Source organism: Pangasianodon hypophthalmus, chromosome 19, assembly GCF_027358585.1.
Source record: "Pangasianodon hypophthalmus isolate fPanHyp1 chromosome 19, fPanHyp1.pri, whole genome shotgun sequence".
Lineage (NCBI taxonomy): Eukaryota > Metazoa > Chordata > Actinopteri > Siluriformes > Pangasiidae > Pangasianodon > Pangasianodon hypophthalmus.
Genome location: NC_069728.1, coordinates 10378736 through 10394612, shown reverse-complemented (window position 1 = coordinate 10394612; position 15877 = coordinate 10378736). Strand labels below are relative to the sequence as shown.

Sequence of the window (15877 nt, the reverse complement as noted above, 5' to 3'; positions counted from 1 at the left end):
TCCTGCCCATCCATCATGGCAGTCTTGTGCCTGATAGTCTCGAGTTCGGCCGGTCTTGAGCTCGGCAGTGACATCTGGATTAGGTACAATTTCACAGTGAAATTAACGGAAGTGTGTCTGATCGGTTGCATGTACCCTGAGGACAAATCATGAAAACAGTAAATCTTGCATTCTCACATTTCTGTTATTTAATTAGAAGAAAAACAGAGTTTCTGTGTGTGAAATGAGCTGCTCGTTAAAGGCCGTTTGACACCTACAGCTCTTGGTTGAAGCCTGATGAATTGAGCAGGTTTTGATTTATTTGGTTTGGGCAGGTCCAAAGCATAGTTTGAACTCAAGTGCAAAAAAAGTAAAAATAAAATACAACTAATAAAAGAGGGCTTTATGGCAGAATGTCCATAATAAGCAGTATGAGTCATGGAAGCCATCCATTTGTCAAAAGTATTAGTAAATTGCTCCCAAGTGGCATGAGATTGCATGTTTGCATCCGTGGCTGGGAGTCCAAGACAGAAACATTGGCCGTGCTCTCTGGGAGGGAAGGATAGCATTACTCTCTCCCCTGTCAATCAGAGCCAATCGTGGGCATCTGAGAGCTCATGTATGTGGAAGAGAGCAGTTAGCGCTTTCCTCCAAGCGTGACACAGCAGGAGCAGCAGCCTGACAAGATACTGGAGAATGTACATGTTAACCTTCACCCTCCCTGGTTGGTAGCAGTTGTGTGATAATGTAGAGCAAGTAGCTAGTAGACAGGCATGGACAAATGACTAAACTGGAGGAAAAAATTTCAGACATAGGAATACCTTTCATAAACAAGATTTATTGGTTATGTGTAAATGTAATCACTTTAGCTCAAAGTAAATGGATGTGAACTCCAGTGTTCAAAAGTTAGCTAAAACTACATAGGAACAGTGTTGCTAAGACATTCTCTTATGTCTGTCTCATTCTATGACCTACTGTGTCAGTGTAAGTGTTGTAGCTTTTGTTATATAGGCACATATTTTGCCCTATTGTTGTGAGATCATGAGTTCGAATCCACAGCCATCCACGAGAGCAAAAATTGGTTGTGCTCTCTGGGTGAGAGGAAATGGCCACAGCGATGCCAGCCAATCATGGGCATCTGTGAGCTCATGTATGGAAGAGGGTAGATAGCGATTTCCTCTGTGTGTGTGAGACGTTGCCCTGTAATGCAGAATGAGCAACAGTTCGAGAAGATGTGAATCTTCATGTATCTCTGAGGAAGCACGTGCCCCACCCTCCATAGTTGGTAGCTGTCATGTGATAGGGCGAGAGTTAGCAAGTAGCTGGGAATTAGCAAGACCAAATCAGGGAGAAGTCAATGGAGGGGAAAAAATGAATTCCATTACATAAACAATACAAAATCAATTTCATTATGCTTCCATTACAAGTGAGTTTTATGCTTTTATTATTGGGCATAGTAATCATAAATGCAACATACATAAACAATCTAATCTAAAATATTAATTTGAGATCTGATAAAATGCCAATAAGGAATTAAACATGACAGAAAGCAAGAGAGAGTGAGAGAGTGAGAGAGTGAGAGAGAGAGAGAGAGAGAGAGAGAAAGGGGGGAGAGAGGGGTGTGTGTGTGTGGGAGAAAGCTTAAAAAATCTGTCAAGTGCTGGTTTGAGGTGAAAGGCAAAGAAAAACAAAGGTTTAACAGTGGTGATATCCTCATCACAGCCCCAACACCTCTACTGTTTGAGTGCACTGTATCTGAATCAGTTCCTGATTCTCTCTGTGTGTGTGTGTGTGTGTGTGTGTGTGTGTGTGTGTGAGTGAGTGTGTGTGAGAGTGTGTTCCCTTTAGTCTCTTTACACACACCATATATAAAGCTGTGTATGAACTCATGAAATCCTCAGTCCCTTGTATGGAGGACCAACTGTTAAATTATACGAGCACAAAAGTGGGGATGATACAGTTTCCAATTTCCCCTCTGTAAATCTCACACACACACACACACACACACACACACACACACACACACACACACACACACACCTGTACAAAACAAAAATGCACTCACTGGTGCATGCACACACAAACACAGACAGGCTCAGCAAGGCCATCTGAGAGTTTATGAGACTCAGCTCATTTACATGTGCTGTGTTTTTCTGGAAGCATATTTTGCAACTGGCGAAAGTTTTAACGTTCCCCACTGCACCACACACACACACACACACACACACACACACACAGTCTTTTTTTTTTTTTGTACGGAACACAGAAGAGCTCTGTTTGAGGCAGGTGGTTTGAGTTAGGCACAGACAGGCTGTCGTACGGCCATAGTCCAAACACACACACACACGCTGTGAGACTGAGGTTTTGACTGCAGATCACCTGTGAACTTTATTAGCGCTCTTCTACACAGGCTGTTTTCTCTCACTCTATATTCCTGCAGTTACACACAACGTTCAGCTTTAACTGTACAGCTCTGTCTTACCTGCACTGTTCATTCATTCATTCATTCATTCATGCACGCATTACTTTGGCTGAATTTCTCTTAATCTCTTTATCTAGTTTTAGGACATAGATGAAGATCCGATGACATTTCAGATCAAATTTATGCAGAAACACAAAAATTGTAAAGGGTCCAAAAACTTTCTAGCGGCACAGTAAATAATAAAATTTTTACAGAAAATATCATGTGCACGCCCAATGTCATGTACAAATCAAGGAAATGAAACATAATTTTTATATTTTTTGTGTTTGGAAATCCTTATAAACAGTGTAGGAGTATATAAATCACTTTATATTTGTAAATCACTATATATCCAGGATATGTATATGAAAAAGCAAATTGTGTGTGTGTGTCTGTGTGTGTGTGTGTGTGTGTGTGTGTGTGTGTGTGTGTGTGTGAGTGTGAGAGAGAGAGAGAGAGAGAGAGAGAGAGAGAGAGAGAGAGAGAGAGAGAGAGAGAGAGAGAGAGAAGTACAGAGATGGTTATCTGAGTCATTTAGCCTGCTGTTGAGCATATTGGTTACAAATTGGAAAATGAGCAGCAGGTGTGTGGACACATACACATACACACAAACACACACACACACTGCAAACACTTTATGCTTGGGAAAAAAAAACACAAAACAGGGACCTTCACTATAAAGTAAACAGTCAAATCCTACACAAGTGCACTCAATTGTGCACTGTAGAAGTGAAACGTAACATTTAGTCATCGGTGTTGTGCGATGTTTTGGTGTTGTTTGTACATATCTCTAGAGGAAGAAATAAGATAAGGCTGCAGTTTGTGTGCACTTCACTGGTACTTCTCTCTTCCAGTTAGTTTAATGCTGCCTTGGACATCAAATCAACATGGCTGCTCACACAATGCACAGTAAAAAAAAAAAACAAAAACTAGCACTAACTACCTCCTAAGCATTCAACATACAGGCATATGCACTTGTTAGATCTACAACATGGACTATACAGTTCATCATTTTGAGGAAATATACATCACTCATCTATACACGCACACGCGCACACACACACACACACACACACACACACACACACACACACACAATTCCTCTGTGAACAGGCTAACTGAAGATGAAGTTTGATTAAAGCATATGGCATAGAGAGCACAAACACACACTCACACCATTTAAACTCTACTTTCTATCCAAATTGCCTAATATCAGACAGAGCTGACACCAGCCCTGGCTCTGAGTCTGTGTGTGTGGATTGGGGTGTTGGTTTCAGGTGTGTACAGGCGGTGTATGCAGGTACAGTGAGGGCGGCTCCTGCCTAATGTGCTGTCATGAAAGTGAGAGAAAACAAAAAGCACGTCACGTCATCTTGCCCAGCCCTACATATACACACGCACACACACGCACACAAACCACACAAAACAAAGGCTGAAGGCTGTGTTATTTGAGGAATATTGAAGTACAAATGCTCGTGTCAGTGGCTTGGGATTGGCTGAAGGAGCGAAACGGAAAGAAGCTATGTAAAGAATGCACTGTTTTGATAAGATAACTGTTAAGATGGCTGAGAGAACAAAGTTCACAACCTGCATGTCTGTTTTCTAATATAGCCGTTATTTCACAAAGCACTCACATGAGTTGTGGTAAAGGAAAAGACCTACAGAGAGAAGATGATAACAAGAGGCGGGGAGAGGAGGAGGAGTAGGAGGAGGAGGAGGAGGAGAAGGAGGAGAGATCTGGAATGTTTTAACCTCTTTTCACTATTTCAAACACCCCGTGTAAAACGTAATTAAAACCTTATTAGATCCTCAAATCATTACCTCATGGACAATGAAGCCCTCTCTGTCTGTCTGTCTCTCACACACACACATTTTGTGAGCACTACAACAAACGTCAGGGGAAACGTCCATGTATAAAAACAGGTTTCCTCTTCTTTTTTTTTTAGCCTTCTGATTCCCAGCATCTCAAGCCAAACTACAATATAACAGCAATAAGCTTGATAATCCTACCCCTGAGAATATGAAATACATGATGTATGTTTTATATATAGGAATATTTCAGCAGTTTTAAAACTACTTGACATGTATCCCTGTACTAAGAGCACAACAGCATACCTATTTTTTTCCCTTAAAACCTCTAAAGGAAATCTAAGGGGAGTTGTTGAAATCTTATCAATAAGCATTTAAAATATGACTATAAGTGGTTTGCACGTCCAGACAGAGCCTCAGGCTAGTTTCCCCACACTGATATAAACATATTATACTGATTTAGAGCTATATTTATAAATGCATTTAACTGAAGAATTAAAAAAAAAAAAAAAAAAAGTTCTATAAAATTCCTTGCTGATTTCATGCCCTTAAACTTCAATTATAAGTGTGTTTTGAGTCAACGTTAATGATCTCAGCCCAGAGAAATGTGTTAAACTTCTTGTTGAAGGGAAATCGCACATGTGTGGTAGACAGAGTCTAAGTTGGAAACTACAGGAATATTTCTTTCATATCTCTGAGGTTGTGTCTGACCAAACCTTAAACCTTACTCTCTTGAAATTCCAGTCGTGCAGCACTGTCACTCAGGGCGCAGCACATTTGGAATGAGGTTCAGAGTTATACTTAGTAGAGAGGCTCAGTTTACAACAATGGTTGAACAGATTTTTTTTGGATGAAAATTTAAACCTTACAGATCCAGGCAACTTAAATGCTTGAGTGCTTACAAAGTGGGTTAATGCTGGTCTTGTGCATGAACAAATCCCTGAATAACTGGTGAACATAACTAGACTTCTTCTCTTTCCATAAGATCTAATCTTGGGTAAAGCTTGCATAAGCCTGCATGAGTTTGCATAAGCCTTACACCAACTACAAGACTGATGTCACATATTCCTCCAGCATAACTAATCAAACTATGCATTCATACTGGAATGTCTTTTTGTGTTTTGTGCAGTCTAGGGGTTGCAGGACGACTACTCAGACAGTCAAAATAAACCAGTGAAATAGGCAGTAAGAGTATGAAAGCAGTTAAATGTACTATAATTGTTAATGTAAAAATATTTCAGTCTAAGGGAAGTCAATTTTAGATTCAATTGCACAAAAAAAATGCTGGGGAAAGTCTTTTTGCACTGTTTTGCTTTAATAGACGGTTAACACGTTGATATCACTTTGCATGAAATGGAGATCTTACTCAGCTAGTTTAGAGTCATATCAGCAATGCATACCGCTTCAAAGAGGCTGACTCATTTTCAAATGCTACTGAGGTCAGAGTTTAACGGCGGTAAAACCTATTAAGACGCTGCTCTACACATCACATCCTCCATCCAACGCTCTCAGTTAATCAGCGATTTAAACCATCAGCTCTTGCACACAAGTGCATGGTAAGGACTGATGAGTCCTTAAATAGTGTAACAATACACGGATTTATTATTTTCCACACTTACCTCACCAACTTATAAAAGCTGGATACTTTCAATCCTTAACTGTGTAGCCTAAAAAAATCTTCATTGCATTCTTTGCTGCACAATTAAAACCTGAACACAGCAATGTCCTGAAACAGGTTTTGCTTTAACTATGGAAAAGATGACTAATCAACGACTTGTTTGAATTATTAGCATATATGATATATATATATATATATATATATATATACACACAATAGTAGAATGACTAGTAAACATCAGTAGTTGTGCAGCCCCTACAGTATAATGTAATGTCTCTATAATTGGGTAAATTGAACAATACTTAGCATTTGTATCATTCTGTTTAGCTGCTCTAGAGGTGGATGTGCGTCGGAGTCTCGTGTCAGTCATTAGAATAACAGGCCGTACCTATCGGAATGGTGAGTTCAGCTGGTGAACTCACTTAAAATTTTTTTTATCAAATTTAAACTTTACTTACGCTACAGTAGCCTGTCTGCCCCCAAGCCTGTGTTTTTCACATGGCAAGGCAACAAAAATAGGTGTTTTGTAGGCAAGTGTGATGTAAAAATGATCGTCCCTACACATTACACCTTGATGTTATAAAGTGACGTTATTCCAAGTATATCACCAGACCTGCCAATGTTTGCACATTCCACGTAGGAACTCCAAAATTTAAAACTGGAATACGCTAGTATGAGTTATCAGTCAAAACTCTTACAAATGTAAACAGTAGATTAATTGCTTTGTGAAGACATTTCTAGTCACACATGCTTAGTGTATAGGGGGCTTGGTTGCTTTATTGTCCTTGATATTGCTTTAATACAGGTCAGATAACTGTGTGGACACTGAGTTAGATAGAGTCTTACAACATTTTTATGAGACGGAATGTGAAAACTGCTGTAGAGTGATCAGTAAATCAGAGTAATGTAGGGAATTTAATTATTTACCTCAATTATGAATTCTGTTGAATTCTGTTGAAACAATGTTCTATGTAATGCAGATTTTCCAATGTAGGCAATAGTTTGAACACAGACTATAACTGCCACCCAGTCAGGAGCAACAGGAAAAGTTCCCTGAATTTCATTACACTGCTTTGTGTGCACGCACAGTAAACATGGCTGCGGGGAGCGACTCCAGTTTCTTGACCATCTATCTGATCAGAGAGTCGGCTGGACACGTTCATGCTACAGTACATTATACACATTAAACAGCATTTGTGTTACATTAAACAGTCATGTTCCTGATTTTGGCACACGCAAATACACAATTATAAGATAATCAAACACAGCAACGGTGGAGCAAAACTGACAGATACAGACGATTCCGAGTTAGTAATATCTGAATTTATAATGAAATACATTTTTGGCATATTGGAGGCGAATCTCTGAAATCAGAATCACATGTTCTAATTTCAGCGAGCTGCTGAGACACACTACAATGTGTTCAAGCTGTGGGTTGGTGTGTGTGACACAGGAACGAACAGACTGCTCTGTGTGTGTGTGTGTGTGTGTGTGTGTGTGTGTGTGTGTGTGTGTGTGTGTGTGTGTGTGTGTGTGGGTGGGGGGGCTCTTGTTGGAGGGATTGAAACACCTGCATTGAATAAAATCTGAGCTAAAGCAGCAGAACAATACATTTCTAATAACCAGGAGAGGGCAAGCTACTGTAGAGAATTCTAACATCATCCAGCTGTGTGTGTGTGTGTGTGTGTGTGTGTGTGTGTGTGTGTGTGTGTTACAACTTGTGTCTGGCATGCCCTGGTTCATGTCAGGTTCTGATTGCATTTGGCTGCGGCTGAAATGAGCCGAATGGCTCTTTGATTAAGGGGGGGAGGGATCCACTGCAGGAGCGGAGAGAGGAAAATCCTGCAGTTGCGTGCACATTTTTTCTCTCTCGCTCACACATGTTGCATATACATTTGTAAGCCTTAAACCACACGTGCAGTTCACTGATATTCAAGTCTATGCCACTTGAACACAGACAGGCTATGATAGGAAAACCTGCTGAGTGTGTGAGAGCCCTAATCCACACGCATGTGCGCATACCATTCACAATAACACTAAATGCGCACCTACACACAAATTCAGTCCAGTCCTTCTAAAAGCCTGCACTTCCTGTAGAGACAGGAAGCCGGAAGCACTCATTCAGCCAAGCGCTTGGGCTTTACTTGCTTCCCGTGATTTCAACAGAGGAACCTTTCAAGCCATTTAACTACCTTGGCCATCTATTGTCTGTCTGTCGTCTGGGCCCTTAGGGCTCTAAATTGAATGGTATTTGTCAGGAATGTGTGGCTAGGTCTCTAATACAGTGCACACTATGCTCATACTATGCACTGTGTGTCTGTATGTAGTACCTGTTTTTTTGTAGGGTATTAACAGCTCAATTTGAGCACTAGCATTTTGTATACATGGAACTAATAAATGAACACACAACATCTCAGATCACTACACTACACCAGAACTCCACACAAACCACTGCTCACATTAAAATCCAAAAATGCTCAACTCAGAAGGGGAAGAGACATCAGAGGCCACCTTGGTTAAATTTTTCTTAAGAAAAGAAAATTAACAAGGTGGCCTCTGAGATCTTTTTCCCTCCTGCTTCATAGAACATACAGCACTTGAGCCGCTAGTGTGCCTTATGCTAAGCTAGAGAACTATGAGTTCATTCATTTCAAGTTTTTTTCTTGATCATTTATGGTTACTAAAACTGTTTTTTTTAACAAGATAACAGTTTTATATGTTACGTAGTACACGCAATCCAGAAATCAATATTATTCTTATTGTAATTTACAATAAGATGACTATGGATTTACATACTCTTCTGTAATTTTGAATGGCTTACATATGCATATTGGAACATGATTGGCTCTTATGTTTTATGACATAACACTTGTTTGTTTATCAATAAGTTTTTTTTCCAGATGAAGTTTTCAGCTCCGGCTGAGTTAATCTTAAAAGCACAATTTTTTTTTTCCCCCCAGCTTTCTCTAAAACTTGGTTATTTGCCAATCGCTACTCACCAGCCAGCTCTCCCCTATCAGACAGCAGGTAGTAGCCAGGGAGGGCTAAGGGAGAGAGTAATGGAGTAACACCATCCCTCCCACCAGAGCACGGCTAATTTTGCTCGCTAGACTCAGAACCACGGCTGTAGCATTGCCGAGATTCAAACTCGCGATCTCCTGATGATAGGGCGAACACTTTTCTGTTATTCCACTTGGGAGCCCAAATGCACAATTACTAATTTGTAGGGTAAATCTATGCTAGACCTCACTAATTTCCCCAAAAATGCACTACATGTTTGCAAAGGTATGTGATTTGAGACAAAATTCAAGTGTGTGTGAGAGAAAGTGGATATGCTCAATACTATCTCAAACTATAAAAATGAAGTGCATAACTAAATCGCAGCAGGGCTGCCTATAAACCTTAAGCTCTGTCTAAATCAGGACCTCACTACATGCAGATGTGAAACTTCCCACAATTCATATTGCTCCATATGCAGGAGAGAGCACACGAAGGTGGCTGTTTACAATCCAACAGGGATTACCACCTCCTGGGCCAGCTATGGGTGGTCACATGTTCCCATCTAGCCAGCCAGCCCCACGCACACACACACACACACACACACACACACACACACACACACACTTATTTCCAGCAGGTCTCTGTAATGGGCAGGGCAGCATTTGACCTCTAGCCTCTAGGCTCTAAAAGAGAAACTCCCGCCATTAAACAGTCAATCTTGACCTATTATCCAATCCAACGCACCACTGCCCACATCTGGATGGTGTGTTTGTGTGTGTGTAGGGATGTTTAACGGCCTGGGTGTAGAGTTCTGACTGCTGAGTCATTAAGATGTTTAATGGTGAAAAGGTTCCAGCTTTGCTGTAGTTAAACAGGACTGACCTTCAGAGCCGTGACTCAGTGCGCTCTCTGTCCTGACTCTGGGGTTCTGGCTCTTCTAATAGAGCGGTATTTGTTATTTCGCCTGTTTGAGGCTAATGTAAAAAGGCTCAAGACATGCAGTGGTGCACCTGTGAAATGCACCCCTGGGGAAACACTGGCTCCTCCAACTATTTCCCGGCCCTCAGGGAGGACTAAAGCAGAACCAGATGGGGATGAGTGGATCACCGGGTCAGATGGGGTCGAGAAAGGATGGAGAGTATTTGTGTGTGCGTGTGAGAGTACAAGAGAGTGTGTGTTTGTATGTTTATCATGATACCTTCCAGACCAATTTAATGAGACATTATAGAACCCAGACCCACAAGGTTTTGTGAGCATCAGTTTGTGTGTCCCCACACACACACACACACACACACACACACACACACACACACACACACACACACACCCTGGAGCTATCACAATAAAGTTCACTGTTTGAACACTTGCCAAATTTTCTAAATATTTTGTATTCAAACGCAAAAAACACAGATGCAATTATTGTTCTTTTAGTCATGTGACTTATTAAAACAGACATTACCTAAACTTTATGATTTGATGGAAATTGTTTTGAATAAATGCATGTAATTGATGGAATATTTAATTTTCACATCTTTTCCAAATTATGTATTGATTTTCTAATCAAATGTTATAAATAAATAAATAAAAAGGTAACTGTTTCCTACAGGTGCATAATTTTCTAGTGACCATACAGTGCACTATATAGGTTTTACAGCAGCATTATCTTATACCCTATGTAGTGATCATATACAGGAAGCAAGATGGAGTTGGAATTTGGGGTGACTTAGCATGTTTTCACATATACTTATTTTGAAATGAACCATACTCTGTCCTGTTAAAGTGGACCTGAAAGGGCTCTAGCTGCAAATGACCTTTGTGCTTTTGGTGTTCACATTACAAGTGGACTCAAAAGGGACACTTCTCTTTCCAGAAATCTCAGCAGAGATCTCAGACCACTTGCTATTCATACCATGACTCCTTTACCGTAGTTTAATAGTGAATATGTGTAATGCTGAATAGTGTCATTCGCAGTGGTTGTTTTATATGACATGATGCTATGATTTGCCTAAAATTTCTATGATTTGGTTGAAAAAACAAAGCAGGCGAAACAGACTTGAAGTGAATCTACCTGAAGAAATGTTCAAAATCTGAACCTTCAAAATCATCTCATGCTTCATGCCATTGAGCTACTGACTGTAGAGTACTGATGTGAGGGGTTGGGGTAGATACATGCAAACACTACATACTGTATATTACACACATACTGTATTCTAATAGTATTATACAGTAACTATTGTTCCTGTCAGAGATACAACACTATTATTACTGCTGCCTAACAACTTAAGCTTTATATCATAACTGCTCATCTGTCATGCTGCTACCTAACACCGTTGACATTATCGTATTTGAGTTGTTTTTCCTGTTAGGTGACAGAAAACTGGAGCTATGCATATACAGCAACTCTCAAGTTCTTTATCTATAAAGCAAAATGTGAAGCAGCCTGAGACTTCTTTGTTTTCACAATGCGCAAATCAAGCAGACCACAAATGAACCACAAACGAACCATACTCACACCACCTGAGTACAGTCTGAGTACGGTTCGCATGTGAGTCACTTAAGAGGGGTCTGGGTTCATTTGTTGTGTTCACATACGCACAGAAAATGCTGAGTCAAGGATCTGAGACCGCTTGGAGCACTGAAACGGACCAAGTGTGAAAACAGCCTTAAATATGGGGCTCTATTTTGACAAAGTATGAAGACAATTTAAATAAGGCTGATTTTTCTGTTTTTGTCAATCTGTAAAATGTGTGCAGTGTAAATTCAGTTATCAAAAACATTACTGCTTTATGTGATATGTGATAACTCACATATCAAGTGCACCAGATGAACAGGAGGAAATGCAACACAAAATGCAACTTAATTTAGCTGCAAAATTCGCTCGTAATGTGTTGGAAATCAATGTTCAATTTACTAAAGCACAAAAAAGTTCATTAACAAAGATAATGTCTTAATAGATAAAACTTTTAGTAAATAAAAGCTTGTGTCTGAACAATGGTTTAAACATGGCCATTTGATATGCCATTTGCTGGTACAGGTATGTACAGAACAATCATCTTTAGATAAAAGTGTGACATTTTAATGTAGCTTGTGGTCAAATGCAAGTCCTGTAAAATTATAAATGTCTCAAAAGGCCTGTTTAATGTGTCGAATTTCTATGTTAAATGTAATATACGATGTCTAGATCTGGACAGTCAGCATTAAAATATAATTTCCTTGATTAGTTCTTTCACCAAGGTCCTAAAATGGTCTGGTATCATTACACAGTTTGTAGGAAACAAGCTGTTCTGGAAAATATCTCAATCGTACAGACATATCCGGCACCTGGCAACACTGCCTATACAGCTCCGAGCAACACCCACGGCACAAATTTACACCTGATTTTGTGAATTAGCAAAATCATATGCAAAACTAGCCAGCGCTGGAAAATGTAAATCAGCTGCACTTACTATTTCTTTCTATTGTTTGTGCCGACCTCCGACTTTTTGCATGATAATACATATGTATGAGGGAGAGAAGTGCACTTTGCATCTTGCCTCTTGCATAGTTGTGAATTTAGGCTTGTACGCCAGTTTCACAATAAACACATTTTTTTCCACAGAACTAAGGACTAAAAATAAAAACCAAATGATGTTCTAAAGGAATTTGACAGCTCTAACACACAGATACACACACAGCTACACAGCTACACAGCCACACACACTCAGAACAACAAGATGCTGAGTGATAAGTCTGGAGGACACGGTCCCAAGAACCTTTTGTGAAAACATGTCAGGTAATTGTGTGTGATGCATCATTATGTGCAATGGAAGAGAATGACAGAAAACTCATCAAGTCACTTAACACCTTCTCTTTATCACACACACTCACACATTCTCACAGAGGCCTCTGCTTTTGCCTGTAGTCATTACCGAAACTATTCTCTGCTGTTCAGGTGGGCATAATGACAGACAAATAGACAGAGATGACACTGCCCATATCATCTAACACACACACACAAACACACACACAGTATTTACTCACTCATGTTCTGTTGTTGACTAGAAAGCAAGGAGGCACTGGATGATTTACACAACTGCCCAATGTGCTCTCATTCACAGACACTACACTCCTGAAGGGCTCTCTGACCAGGGGTTCCTCCTAAAGAGGTTCTACTTGAAACAGACAAGAAAACATTTGGTTTTCTAGTCAATCTACTGGAAAATCTTCCTTAAAGTATGGAGGTTAGTATAAAAGCAAAGAAGGACTAAATCTGGAGTGGAATGTACAACAAAAACATATGAGAGTGATGGTCAGGTGTCCACCAACTTTTGGCCATATAGTGGACAGGATAATGACATTATAGAACCTATTTAGTGAACCAGTGCACCCAAACAAACAATATTTGTAACTCAGCTACAGTAAAAAATAATAATTATATTATATATATAAGTCACTTTTAGGAGTCACTACACATTTCTTACATCTAATTAAAAAATTTATAAATAATGTAAAATCATTATACTTTAAAAGGTTTTAAGCATAAAAATTCATTTGGCCAAAAAGTAGTAATCGCTTATGTAAATGTAGAACATAGATTTTAAACACTTGAAGGCCTTTTTTTCTTTGAATATGAAAACACTTTATAAATTAAAAAAAAAAAATCCAAAAAAAAAAAAAATGGCTCTGATAGCCCCAATATACACAATACTGTATTTCATTCAATCTCAAAAATCCCTCTCTGTCTCTCTCTTGCGTGCACACACACACACACACACACACACACACACACACACACACAGAGAGAGAGAGAGAGAAAACTGTTTTTATTGCCTGTTATAACCAATCTGTCACGGGCCTCCTTCATAAAGACAATAGTCAATGCTCCACAGTCTCGAGGGGAAAGAAAGAAAAAAAGAAGAAAAACACGAGGTCACACACCCTTTTAGCTCATAGTGAGGTTAAGAGTGCAACACCCCTGACACACACTGCTATATTCTCAGCATTTCCAATCTGATCTGGCTACAGAGCTGCACTGTTCCCTTCATACAGAGGCTGTTTGGCAGGCGGCTGCTCCCCCTCTGAAACACACCCACACAACCCTTTCTTCGTTTCCCGTTCTGCTGTCCTGTGTTACAGGGCCCTTGCTCCACCACAACACTCTGGACTGGGAATTCAGTAAATCTGTGTGGCCCTCTGTAAGAACAGTGTGAGACATACGAGGCAGAGCTGCTTTAACTGGAAAACCACCACGTCATAAAGCGTGTGTGTAAGATTTTTGTGCAGTCTAGCCCAGTTCCTCCTATTAGTAATTCTCAAATGATGCAGAAAAAGGTGAACGTATGCAAAAACCAAGAGTTCAGATAAATAAATAATGAAAGCAGGTGGAACTGGCACAGAATGGGGAGGGAGAGAGAGTGAGAGAGCAAGCGAGAGAGAGAGAGAAAGTATAAATTATTTATGAGTGGAAAAACATGATTGATGTGGGATATTTCATTTCCCGTAAGCGTACACACACGCATGCCAGAAGCCTTCTGGACTTCCTCTTGGCCTTCAATGGACAAACAGGGTCTTTTTCAGAGGAAAAGTAAAACTCAATTGCATACAGAAACACATTCAAACACACACACACACACACACACACACACACACACACACACACACACCTGTCCTGCTGGCCCAAGGTGCTGAGGTTTGTTTTCTGGTTGTTTTCAGGGACGGCGTCTGGGAGTAAAATACGCACCAGGCTCATATTCCCTTCAGAGCTCAAAAACAACTTCCACAGAGGATTTACTGTCAGGATGGAAACGATCTACCGAGCCACTGACCAGGTATGCACATTTAGCAAATTCAAACCAAACCACTGAGTCATGTTCAGATGAAACTGTTCACAACAAGAAAATGAGTAAACAGTAAACAACGTTAATATTCCATGGCAGGAAACGTGTACTACAGGCCAGAAAGAGTGCGCTTCGGGTTCACCGCTGTTTTCCTGGACTTCAGGGAATGTAGCTGAACTGAAGCCAGAAGAGAAACAGCATGCTGACTTTAAAGGTGCAGTTTGTAATGATTAAAATGTTTCGAGACCTGTAATAATCATATAATTTCTACGATACATTAGGAAACCCTGATCTGCAGTGTTGTCAAGCATCTGGTTAGGGTTTTTTTTTCTACCAGGCTTCTGTTTAAGCGGTTCTGGCCTGAAAATGAGCTCCGCCCACAACTGAAACAGAGCTGCTCAGCACTGTCTCTTTTCCCTAAAAGGGAACTTACAAGACAAACAGTTTCTACAAAGAGGATGGAGTCAGGGGGAAAAAGGAAGGCTTAATATTTTCATTATAATTTCAATTTGTCCTGCAGGCAGCAGATGGCTCCAAAAATTACAAACTGGTCCTTTAAGAGGTCTGTTGAGTAGTGCATCAGCTTTCTGCCTGATCGGCCAGCTGTACACCAATCTCACATGGACGATACAATCTCTTATAGTTACCTGGACATTATAAGATGTGATAGAGGAACGATAATGACTTTTTACTGCTTTTGTTGCATACATCATGAAACAGATAGATGTGTTTTTAAGCCCATGTATGGACTCAGACATTTCCCTCAACTGCTTCTGAGTAGGTATCTGCTTCGCAACTTCATGAAATAAACTACAGAATTTACAGAGTTTTCTTAGATATCCAGTGAGCTATCCAGCTAACCAGTGTTTTGAACTTTTTATACATACGACTTGACCTCAGATTAGCCCCAGTTTAGCTAGTTGGCCAACCAAATCTATGAAAATGCATATAAAGACCCGCCCACATTCCCATCTATTGACTTGAAGACAGTCCACTAAGAGTCGCTCTCATTTTTACATATGACTTTTCTTTGCCTAGAGTCAAAATAGCTTGCTGGTCTTTATATCAGTGCAGTGACTGGTCATCAATAATCACAGTTAAACTATATATTGTATTAAAATATTATATATTTTATATGTATTTTATAACATATGTATTATATATTATGATAATTTACCCAAGATCACAAAAACA

General features: G+C 39.9%; 1 protein-coding gene and 1 long non-coding RNA gene across 4 annotated transcripts in view; one reads left to right on the top strand and one right to left on the bottom strand.

The window, feature by feature from the left end:
* The window catches only part of gmds (GDP-mannose 4,6-dehydratase), an 80192-nt gene that overhangs the window by 18924 nt on the left and 45391 nt on the right, over nt 1-15877 (bottom strand). The window lies entirely within an intron of this gene.
* LOC128321670 (uncharacterized) overlaps nt 14266-15877 on the top strand; it is a 4558-nt gene continuing 2946 nt past the window's right edge. The window contains exons 1-2 of the long non-coding RNA XR_008305254.1: nt 14266-14674; nt 14783-14897. This is a non-coding gene — a long non-coding RNA (uncharacterized LOC128321670). The remainder of the gene's footprint in view (nt 14675-14782; nt 14898-15877) is intronic.